Here is a 9,723-nt window from a genome sequence, read left to right on the forward strand (position 1 = left end):
GATGGCGCTGAACTTACTGCCAGCATAAGAACATCGGCATCCACTCGATCACCAAAACATCATAATCAAGTAAGGTGCTGAACTTAATGCCAGACTTTGAAAAATTAAAGCATAACCACCGTGGAAACTGAAACGAAAACATACATACCATAACTAATGGGGTGGTACCACCACGGTACCGAAACGCCCCATTTAAAATCCAAAGTATTAAGTTTAACGACTAACAACTACCATCATCCTAATTAAGATTACAGTCATCCAAAATAAAAACTAATAAACGAAATTAAAAAGTTTTGTTTTTCTTGTCACCACACGATCACCACCGCATCCAATCACCAAGGGTTATACCCTCCATAAGATCCATCATATTGCCCACCATAAGGACCTCCACCACCTGATTGACCTCCCTAGTTACCTTCATCATACTGAGAACTAGAACCTGCTCCTCTTCGTCGGACCATATCCTCCCAAACTTCCTGAGCTGTTGTGCGATCATACACCCGATAAGGACCTGTCGACTCCGGAGTCCATAGAATACGAGTGCCATAAGGAGTAAAGATGGTATTAGGAGAAACAAGCTCCATGTTGTGTCGATGCCAATCGTGATGATACGTAACCTCACTAATGCCATATGCAATCTGACTTTCTGAGCGTGCTCGGGTTTCCTCATTATAAAGCTGCATATTACGCATCTGTTCCATTAAATCCCGGTTTGTAAAACGTTGACCCTCGACACCTTAACCCACATCTTGACCACCCTCGGCCATCTCTTCATCCTCCTCCTATGCCCCCTGCGCATCTCGGGGATGACAACGACGAACTCTATATGGAATTACCTGACCATGCTCAATAGATATTACTCTTGCTCCTCGAAAAACATTTTCTCCTAACACAAACGCCTCAGTAATAATTCGCTCCATATCCGATCTATCAATCTCAAAAACCGATGCAATCCTCGTGATAAAATGACCACCTCGAATCGGACTTCCCGCAGAACGAAGTCTACTACCCTGATGTTTAAGAAAATAAGCCACTCCATAAGCAACCGAAGTAGGTGTCTTGGTTCGGAATTGGTTCACATACCAAAGATCTGGTAAAGAGACCTTCTCGTTCCCACTTCTTCGATGTGTAATAGTATGCGCAACCATTCGCTGAATTGCACGAAGAGCGAGATCCATGATGTTAACACAAGGACAGTTACTCGGCCTCCATTCAGAATCGGAAGCAATCTCCCCCCAAACTCTAGCTGCATCGAATTCATGAGGATCAATCATATCAATTACCCGTTCAGCACCCCAAAGATAATCTCGAAAACTAACTCGTGTGCGTTCTTCATCGGTATAAATTCCCAAACAAGTAGCCAACTGAAATAATGACATAGAGCGGTTAACTCCATCCAATCGAAAAGTCATAAACGTTGGATCATCAACGTTTTCAGGGTGAAGGTTCATCACATAGGTAGCGTAAAATTCAATAACCAACTCCCGGTAAACTACTTCATGAATCCCAAAGAAAGTAACGCAATCATTATACACATTACTTCGCCATTCCAATTGCAAATACTCCATAACCGTAGCATGTAAACCTCCCCTTTGCAAAATATTCCAATCAACCACCCGATGTGGTTCAAATTCTTTCCAAATCAACTCTTGAACATCCGCCTTTCTTTGCTTAATAACCTCCGATCGACCATTAAACCTTAAATTCACATGTAATTCTGACTGAGGAATTGGAGGTTGCGGTTGAACCTCCTCAGCTGCACTGGCTGCAGTACCGAAACTTGAAGTACCCCTAGCATTACCACGTCCTCCTGTCTGAAAAACAAACACAATGACAAACAAAAAGATATATCCCAAAGGACATGTTAGCGTTAGCGATAACCTGCATTCCTTCAAAAATATACCTAAGGCACATAATGTCAATGGTCACTTAAAAACATTCCAAAAGCATAAATCATATAAAACTCAAACAATTATCATGCACTTAGAACAAATTTCCCAACTTTCATAAGTACAAAACCATGTAACATCATTAATCATCATGACAATCCTCATAGTAATTATGTAACTTCAACCAAATAAATCAAGTTAAAATAACTCAATTCAAAAACTTCATCTTCTCAACAATATATGTAACTTTAACCAATTAATTCAACAATTAAAACATGTAGTTAAAGCATACTTATCATCAACACATGATAAACACAATCCCAAAAGTCAACTGAGTCAAACCTAGTCAATCAAGTCAAAATCCTCAATTACACATGAACCCTAGAATTCAAAATCAAAATCTAGACAATTTAAACATGAATTCATGGTAATCATACTCAGCTAACAATCATACAACATTCAAAACATATCAATTTAACTCACAAATTCAAAACCCCCAATTAATCATACCTAAGAACCCTAGAAATCAAAGAATGAAATTATAGAATAATAGGCATGAAAATCGAAGCAATAACATGTTAAGCATACATAATCTTCAATATAAATCGAACAATAACACATAAACACACCCCCACACTTGTTTTTCACAAAAACCCTAGTTAAGATTGAAATTAAGCATGAGAAAAAGATAAAAACAAGCAAGAAGATGTTAAATCATACCCTAGCCATGTTGTTATTGTGGATTAGATGAAGATTCGTGAGTAAATTACTAGTTTAATGGATGGGTTATGGTGTATTGAGAGCAGAAAATACGAGAGTGATAAAAAGAATTAAGTGGTGGTGATGAAAAGAACTGAAAAAAAAAAACGTATTTAACCTGATCTGCTGTACGTGTCGCGTTTCGCAACAAGGTGTCGCGTTACGCGACAACCCGAATTCCAACGCGACAACGCTTCTTCAAACGCGACAACTTATGGGTTCCGGACTGATCAATCTGTCGCGTTTTGGTGGTGCCTGTCGCGATACGTGACACAATTTTTTTTTCAGATTTTATATTGTTTTTGGATTTTTCATGGTTTTCCAATTAAAGCAAAAATACACAAAAAAAAAAAATACCTAAAAAAACAAATACAAAACTCTACAAGAATTGATTTTTTAACGAGTCATTTTCTCGACTCATGGCCACGTTCATGTGTATTTCGGGTAGAGGGTGAGGTCCTCCCTCTCGGTCTTATCGAATGTCTCGTGATACAATTTTAACCTATGACCATTCACCTTAAAGCTTCTACCCTCGTTATCTAATAATTCCACGTGCCCGGCCGGAAAAGCTTTCTTTACCACGAATGGACCGGACCATCGTGACCTAAGCTTTCCGGCGAAGAATTTGAACTTAGATTGAAATAACAAAACTTTATCGCCCGGTTCAAATTATTTTCTCATCTTCAAACGCGCATCATGCCATAACTTCGTTTTCTCCTTATAAATGTGCGAATTCTCATAAGCATGGTTTCGCAATTCCTCAAGGTTATGAATTTGCAAAAACCGATGTTCTCCCGCTTCATTAAGGTCCGTATTACACTGTTTAAGTGCCCAATACGCCTTATGCTCCACTTCAACCGGCAAATGACACGCTTTTCCATAAATGAGACGGAATGGTGTAGTACCAATGGGCGTTTTATTCGCAGTTCAAAATGCCCATAGCGCGTCATTCAACTTCCGGTTCCAAATCTTAGGATTGTTTTTCACCGTTCTTTTAAGAATGCGTTTTAGTGCGCGGTTAGTATTCTCAACTTGGCCACTCGTTTGAGGGTGGTAAGCCGTGGAGAAACGGTGGGTTACTCCATACCTCTTAAGCACCTTCTCGAGTAGTTGATTTGCAAAGTGCGTACCGCGATCACTAATCAAGGCTTTTGGAAGCCCGAAACGCGAAAAGAGATTTTTAAGGAAGTCAACGACGACTCTTGCGTCATTAGTAGGAAAAGCTTTAGCCTCGGCCCACTTTGACACGTAGTCAACTGCCACAAGGATGTATTTGTATTTGTTGGATGCGGGAAAAGGTCCCATAAAGTCTATCCCCCAAATGTCAAATATCTCACAAACTTAAATACTCGTTTGGGGCATCTCATCTCTTTTGGAGATGTTCCCTGCCCTCTGGCAAGCGTCACAAGTTTTGATAAAGGCACTAGCATCTTTGAAAATGGTAGGCCAATAGAATCCCGAATCAAAGATTTTCTTAGCCGTATAATTAGCTCCAAGATGCCCATCCGTGGGTCCTTGGTGACAATGCTCTAGAATTTGTTGAGCTTCCTTTCCATAAACACAATGACGAATCACTTGATTCGCCCCAATTCGAAAAAGATATGGGGCATCCCAAAAGTAAAACTTAATATCCGCAAAGAATTTCTTCTTTTGTTGGTAAGTTAAACCTTTGGAAAGAATGCCCACGGCTAGATAATTAGCAATATCGGCGAACCAAGGAGTTTCGGATTCAATTTTGATACCCATAAGGGACTCATCGGGGAATGTATCATGAATGTCCGATTCATTGAGTTCCTCTAGGTTTGGATTTTCAAGACGAGATAAATGATCCGCGGCTAAATTTTAGGCACCCTTTTTATCCTTGATCTCAATGTCAAATTCTTGGAGAAGAAGAATCCAACGAATGAGTCTAGGATTAGCATCTTGTTTAGAGAACAAGTACTTAAGGGCCGAATGATCGGTGTAAACGACCGTTTTAGACAACACCAAATATGACCTAAATTTATCAAATGCAAAGACGACCGCAAGGAGCTCCTTTTCCGTGGTGGTATAATTTAATTGAGCCCCCGTAAGTGTCTTACTCGCGTATTAAATAGGTTTAAAGTGATTAACGTGGCGTTGACCTAAAACCGCGCCTAACGCGAAATCACTAGCATCACACATAAGCTCGAAAGGTTGAGACCAATCGGGAGATACCATGATAGGAGCGTGTGTGAGCTTCTCTTTTAAGAAGTTGAAAGCGTTCTCGCATTCGATATTAAAGTCGACAGGAACGTCCTTCTCAAGGAGTTTAGTCATTGGTCGGGCAATCTTATAGATGTCCTTAATGAACCGTCTATAGAATCCCGCATGACCAAGAAAACTACGAATGACTTTAACGTTTATAGGTTTGGGAAGGCCCGAAATAACATCAATTTTGGCCTTATCAACCTCAATACCTGCACGAGAGATTTTGTGCCCTAATACAATGCCTTCCTTCACCATGAAGTGGTATTTTTCCCAGTTAAGAACAAGGTTTGATTCCTCGCACCTTTTGAGCACTTTTTCAAGATTAACAAGACACGAATCGAAAGAGTCTCCAAAGACAGAAAAATCGTCCATGAAGTCTTCGATCATGTCATGAAAGATGGCGACCATACACCTTTGGAAGGTGCTCGGGGCATTGCATAGCCCGAATGGCATTCGCCGATAAGCAAAGGTACCGAAAGGACAAGTAAATGTGGTTTTATCTTGATCCTTCGGATCAATGGGGATTTAGAAGTAGCCTGAAAATCCATCTAGGAAACAATAGAACTCCCTTCCCGCTAAATGCTCAAGCATTTGATCGATAAATCGAAGCGGGAAGTGGTCCTTCCTAGTGGCGTCGTTCAAACGACGATAATCGATACAAACTCTCCATCCCGTGACGGTACGAGTAGGGACAAGTTCGTCCTTCTCGTTGAGAACAACAGTCGTGCCTCCCTTTTTGGGCACAACTTGAACAGGGCTTACCCACGGGCTGTCCGAGATGGGATAAATTAACCCGGCATCGAGCAATTTAACCACCTCTTTTTTAACGACCTCTTTCATATTCGGGTTTAGACGACGTTGCCTTTGTACCACGGGTTTAAAATCATCTTCCATTAGGATTCGATGAGTACAAAAGGCCGGATTGATGCCCGGTATGTCCGAGGTTTTCCAAGCTATTGCCCTTTTGTGGGATTTAAGAACGGAAACCAACCGACCCTTTTGGTCGCCGGTAAGTGTCGAAGAAATAATAACCAGCAATTGGGACGTACCTTGAAGATAAGTATATTCCATGTGAGGTGGAAGCTCCTTAAGCTCCAAGGTGGGTGGTTCTTCGAGAGATGTTTTGATACGGAATTCATTTTTCAACCGGATAGTTTCAAATGATTCCAATTCTTTAAGCTCATCCTCTTTTAGCAACTCCTCCAACTCAACTTCCGGGTCGAAGTCACCGTTGACTTCACCCATCATGATTACATCCGACGTGTCTACACTTAACAATTCTTGCAACTCATGCTCAACACAATTGTCAATAACATCAATAGCAAAACATTCATCATCGGTTGAAATAGGGTATCTCATGGCTTTATTAATGTGACAAATCACCCTCTCATTCCCAACACCTAAGCTAAGTTGTTCTTTTTGAACGTGGATGATAGCATCCGCGGTGTTAAGGAATGGTCGACCTAGAATAATGGGCACCTTAGTGTCCTCTCTCATCTCTAAGATCACGAAATCAACTGGAAATTCAAGTGACTCAACCTTCACCAATATGTCCTCGGCTATTCCAATGGGGGTATCAAAAGAGTGGTTCGCTAAGCGAATCTCCATTCTTGTAGGTTTCAAGTCTCCTAGGCCGAGTTTAAGATACAACGAATATGGCATAAGGTTAACACTAGCACCTAAATCAGCAAGTGCATCGTACACATCCGAATTACCCATAGCGCAAGGAATAAGAAAACTACCCGGGTCGCCCAATTTTGGAGGCATCTTACCCTTTTTCAAGATGGCCGAACATTCCTTATGGAGGAATGCGGCGGATACCTCATGGTACTTACCTTTCTTGGAGATTAGATCTTTGAGAAACTTCCCATAGTTAGGCATCCCTTGGAGCACTTCCGCGAGTGGCATATTCACGCTAATCTGTTTGATCATGTTTGCAAATTTCTGATATTGACTAGCGAGCTTATCCTTGGTCAACGCTTTCGGGTAAGGAATTGGCACTTTGTATTCCTTCAACGGCGGTGATTTAGTTATGATCTCCGGCGGATCATCTTCCTTTTTCTCTTCGTCAGGCGACTTTTCTAACTCGGGCTCTTCCTCCTTTTGTTCCTCATTAATAGGTACCTGCAAAACATTAGAAGAAACAATAGGAGAAGACTTCGGAGTCTCCTTGTTAATAACCAAACCACTTCGAGTGGTTATAGCATTCACGTGTTCATTCCTAGCCGGCATCTTGTTGTTGGGATTAGATTGCGTATTAGCTGGGAGAGCACCCGGCGGTCTCTCCGATAAAGATTGAGCAATACGCCCCACATCCCGTTCCTAGTTCTGAATCGAAGCCTGCTGATTTCTAACTTGCTATTTTTTAGATTCCCCATCTTGCCTCAAAGCAGTGATACTTTCGTCCGTTTTCATAATAAAACCCCCTAGCAATTCCTCCAAAGGAGGCATCTTATTCTCTGGATGCTGAACAGGTGGCATAGGCTGCTGGAAATTCCTAGGTGGTGCTTGCTGATTTCTATTATTAAACCCAGGCGGCCTGAACGGATATACCTTCTGATTGCCCTGATAAACCGGATTACCACTCTGATAATTGTTACCTCCCATGTTATTCGCCTGATTGAAAAACTGTCTCCCACCCGGAAATTCACTAAGAGCAAAATCACCCTTCTTAACGTAACCCAGATAAGTAGCCTATTCCTCCATTGATGCTTGATCACAATCTTTGGTAAGATGCGGTCCTTGGCATAATTCACAACCCACTTTCATAGCGTGCATCTCTTTAGTCATTGACTCCATCTGTCTCTTAAAAGTCGCAAGTTGAGCCTTAACTGCAGCAAGCTCGTCACTAGTTTTGGTACTAGCAACATAAGAAGAGTGAAAAAGATCTAATTCTTAATGCCAATCATACGAATGCGTGGCAGTATCTGAGATGATTTCATAAGCGTCATCCGGAGTCTTTTTCATCAAAGAACCACCTGCAGCGATATCAAGTTCTTTCCTCGTCGGCACATTAACCCCTTTGTAGAAAATTTAGACCTTATTGAAGTTGTTCAACCCGTGTTGAGGACAATTACGTAACATTTTTCCGAATCGTGTCCAAGCATCATAAAGTGTCTCATGTGGCTTCTGAACAAAGTGATTAATTTCGCTCTGCAGTTGAGCGGCCTTTGCAGCTGGAAAGAAACGTTGCAAAAACTTATCTTCCATTGTAGCCCAACTATCAATTTCACTTTCAGGCAATAAGTATAACCAATTCTTGGCGTCATCTTTCAAAGGCCAAGGAAAAACCCTCAAATAGATAACTGTCTCCGCGATATTTGCAATCTTGAACAAGTTGCAAATGCTTTTGAAGGAACGAAGATGCTCGAATGCATCCTCCTTCGGTGTACCTCTGAATTGGTATTGGTGAGTTATCATATTAAGAATCTGTCCTTTGACCTCAAAATCTATGGTGACTGGTGGTTGCCTGATAGCATGTCCGTTACCAGCCCTTGTGGCTTTCATCAATGCTTCCATAGTCTGTCCTGCTGCTCCTTCAGCCATGTTAACTTCTTCCTTAATATACTCAAAGTCCGGAATATAAAAAGGTAACTCAGCGAAATCCTTGGCGATTTCCTGTTCTTCTTTAGCCTTGCTGCGTGTGTAGTAAACTCTAGACGGTTCCAGAGTTATTGGTACCTAACCTACGATCATACCACAACAAAACCGCGCGTAAATCTAAACAAAAATAATAAAACAGAAAAAATAACTTTTGCAAGAATTTCTTCTCACAAAAGGATCGAATAATCAAAAGCTTAACCAAATTCCCAATAATTACACCGCTCCCCGGCAGCGGCGCCAAAAAGTTAATGTGTAATTTCGTACTCTAAATTTTAGCTAAATACCTATCGATTATCACACAATACAGGCAACTATAACCAGTTCGTGTAGTAATTAAACAAGTATTTGACCAATTCGTTCCACAGAGAGCAGGTAATTGAAAACTTGAACTATTAATTATTCTAAGATTTAAAAGGGGGTTTAGTTGTAAAACTGATTAAACGCGAAAGTAAATTAAACTTAACTCAATAAGAAACAAAGGTATCCACTTAGCTACAATTCCCTAGGCTAGGATTGCTCTTTTAAACCCGTTAATTAAACAATTACAATGATGTGACACTGTATTTATCTGTCGATTCCTACAGTTTAAGACTATCAACCTAAGTATAACTGTCGTTAACCTAGAATTACTAACCAATTCACAATGGTATTACTCAAGATTATAATCTAACTTAGGTTGGTTTGGTGTCCCTTACAACCTCACAATTATTGCAAATAATTTCAAGCTCAACCACTATACGATTAATTTTATTATCGGTGTCCCTCATAAAATCTCACGTATTCCTAAATTATTCACGTTCAATAATCTAGTAAAAGCTATTAATCAATTTAACTGTCGTTAGTTAATCAATAACTTCCATGATCTAACAATCAATAAGCTTTAATAACGGTGGATCTTAGCTAGACATAAACTTGTGTAATTTTAATTAATTGTTATTAACCAAAAGATCGCAATCCATCACCTAGGTTCATGCATCTAAGCGAATACTAAATATTTAGCTACTCATGGTAAAGCAAAGAACAAATAAATAAGAAGAACAATTAAACATAATCATTGAATTGAATGAAGAACAAATTAATAAAAGTAACTAAACTAACCAAGAATGATATTGTAGCTTAAACCCTTGTAAAATAATGAAGAAATACAAAGAAATTCGTAACTAAAGTTGCTGTAGGCTAAAGTTCGGAATAAAAACTGCATCCCCTAAATTGGGGTAAGATTCGTCTATTTATAGGAGTAAAC

The sequence above is a fragment of the Rutidosis leptorrhynchoides genome, chromosome 10, assembly GCF_046630445.1.
Source record: "Rutidosis leptorrhynchoides isolate AG116_Rl617_1_P2 chromosome 10, CSIRO_AGI_Rlap_v1, whole genome shotgun sequence".
In the NCBI taxonomy this organism is placed as follows: domain Eukaryota; kingdom Viridiplantae; phylum Streptophyta; class Magnoliopsida; order Asterales; family Asteraceae; genus Rutidosis; species Rutidosis leptorrhynchoides.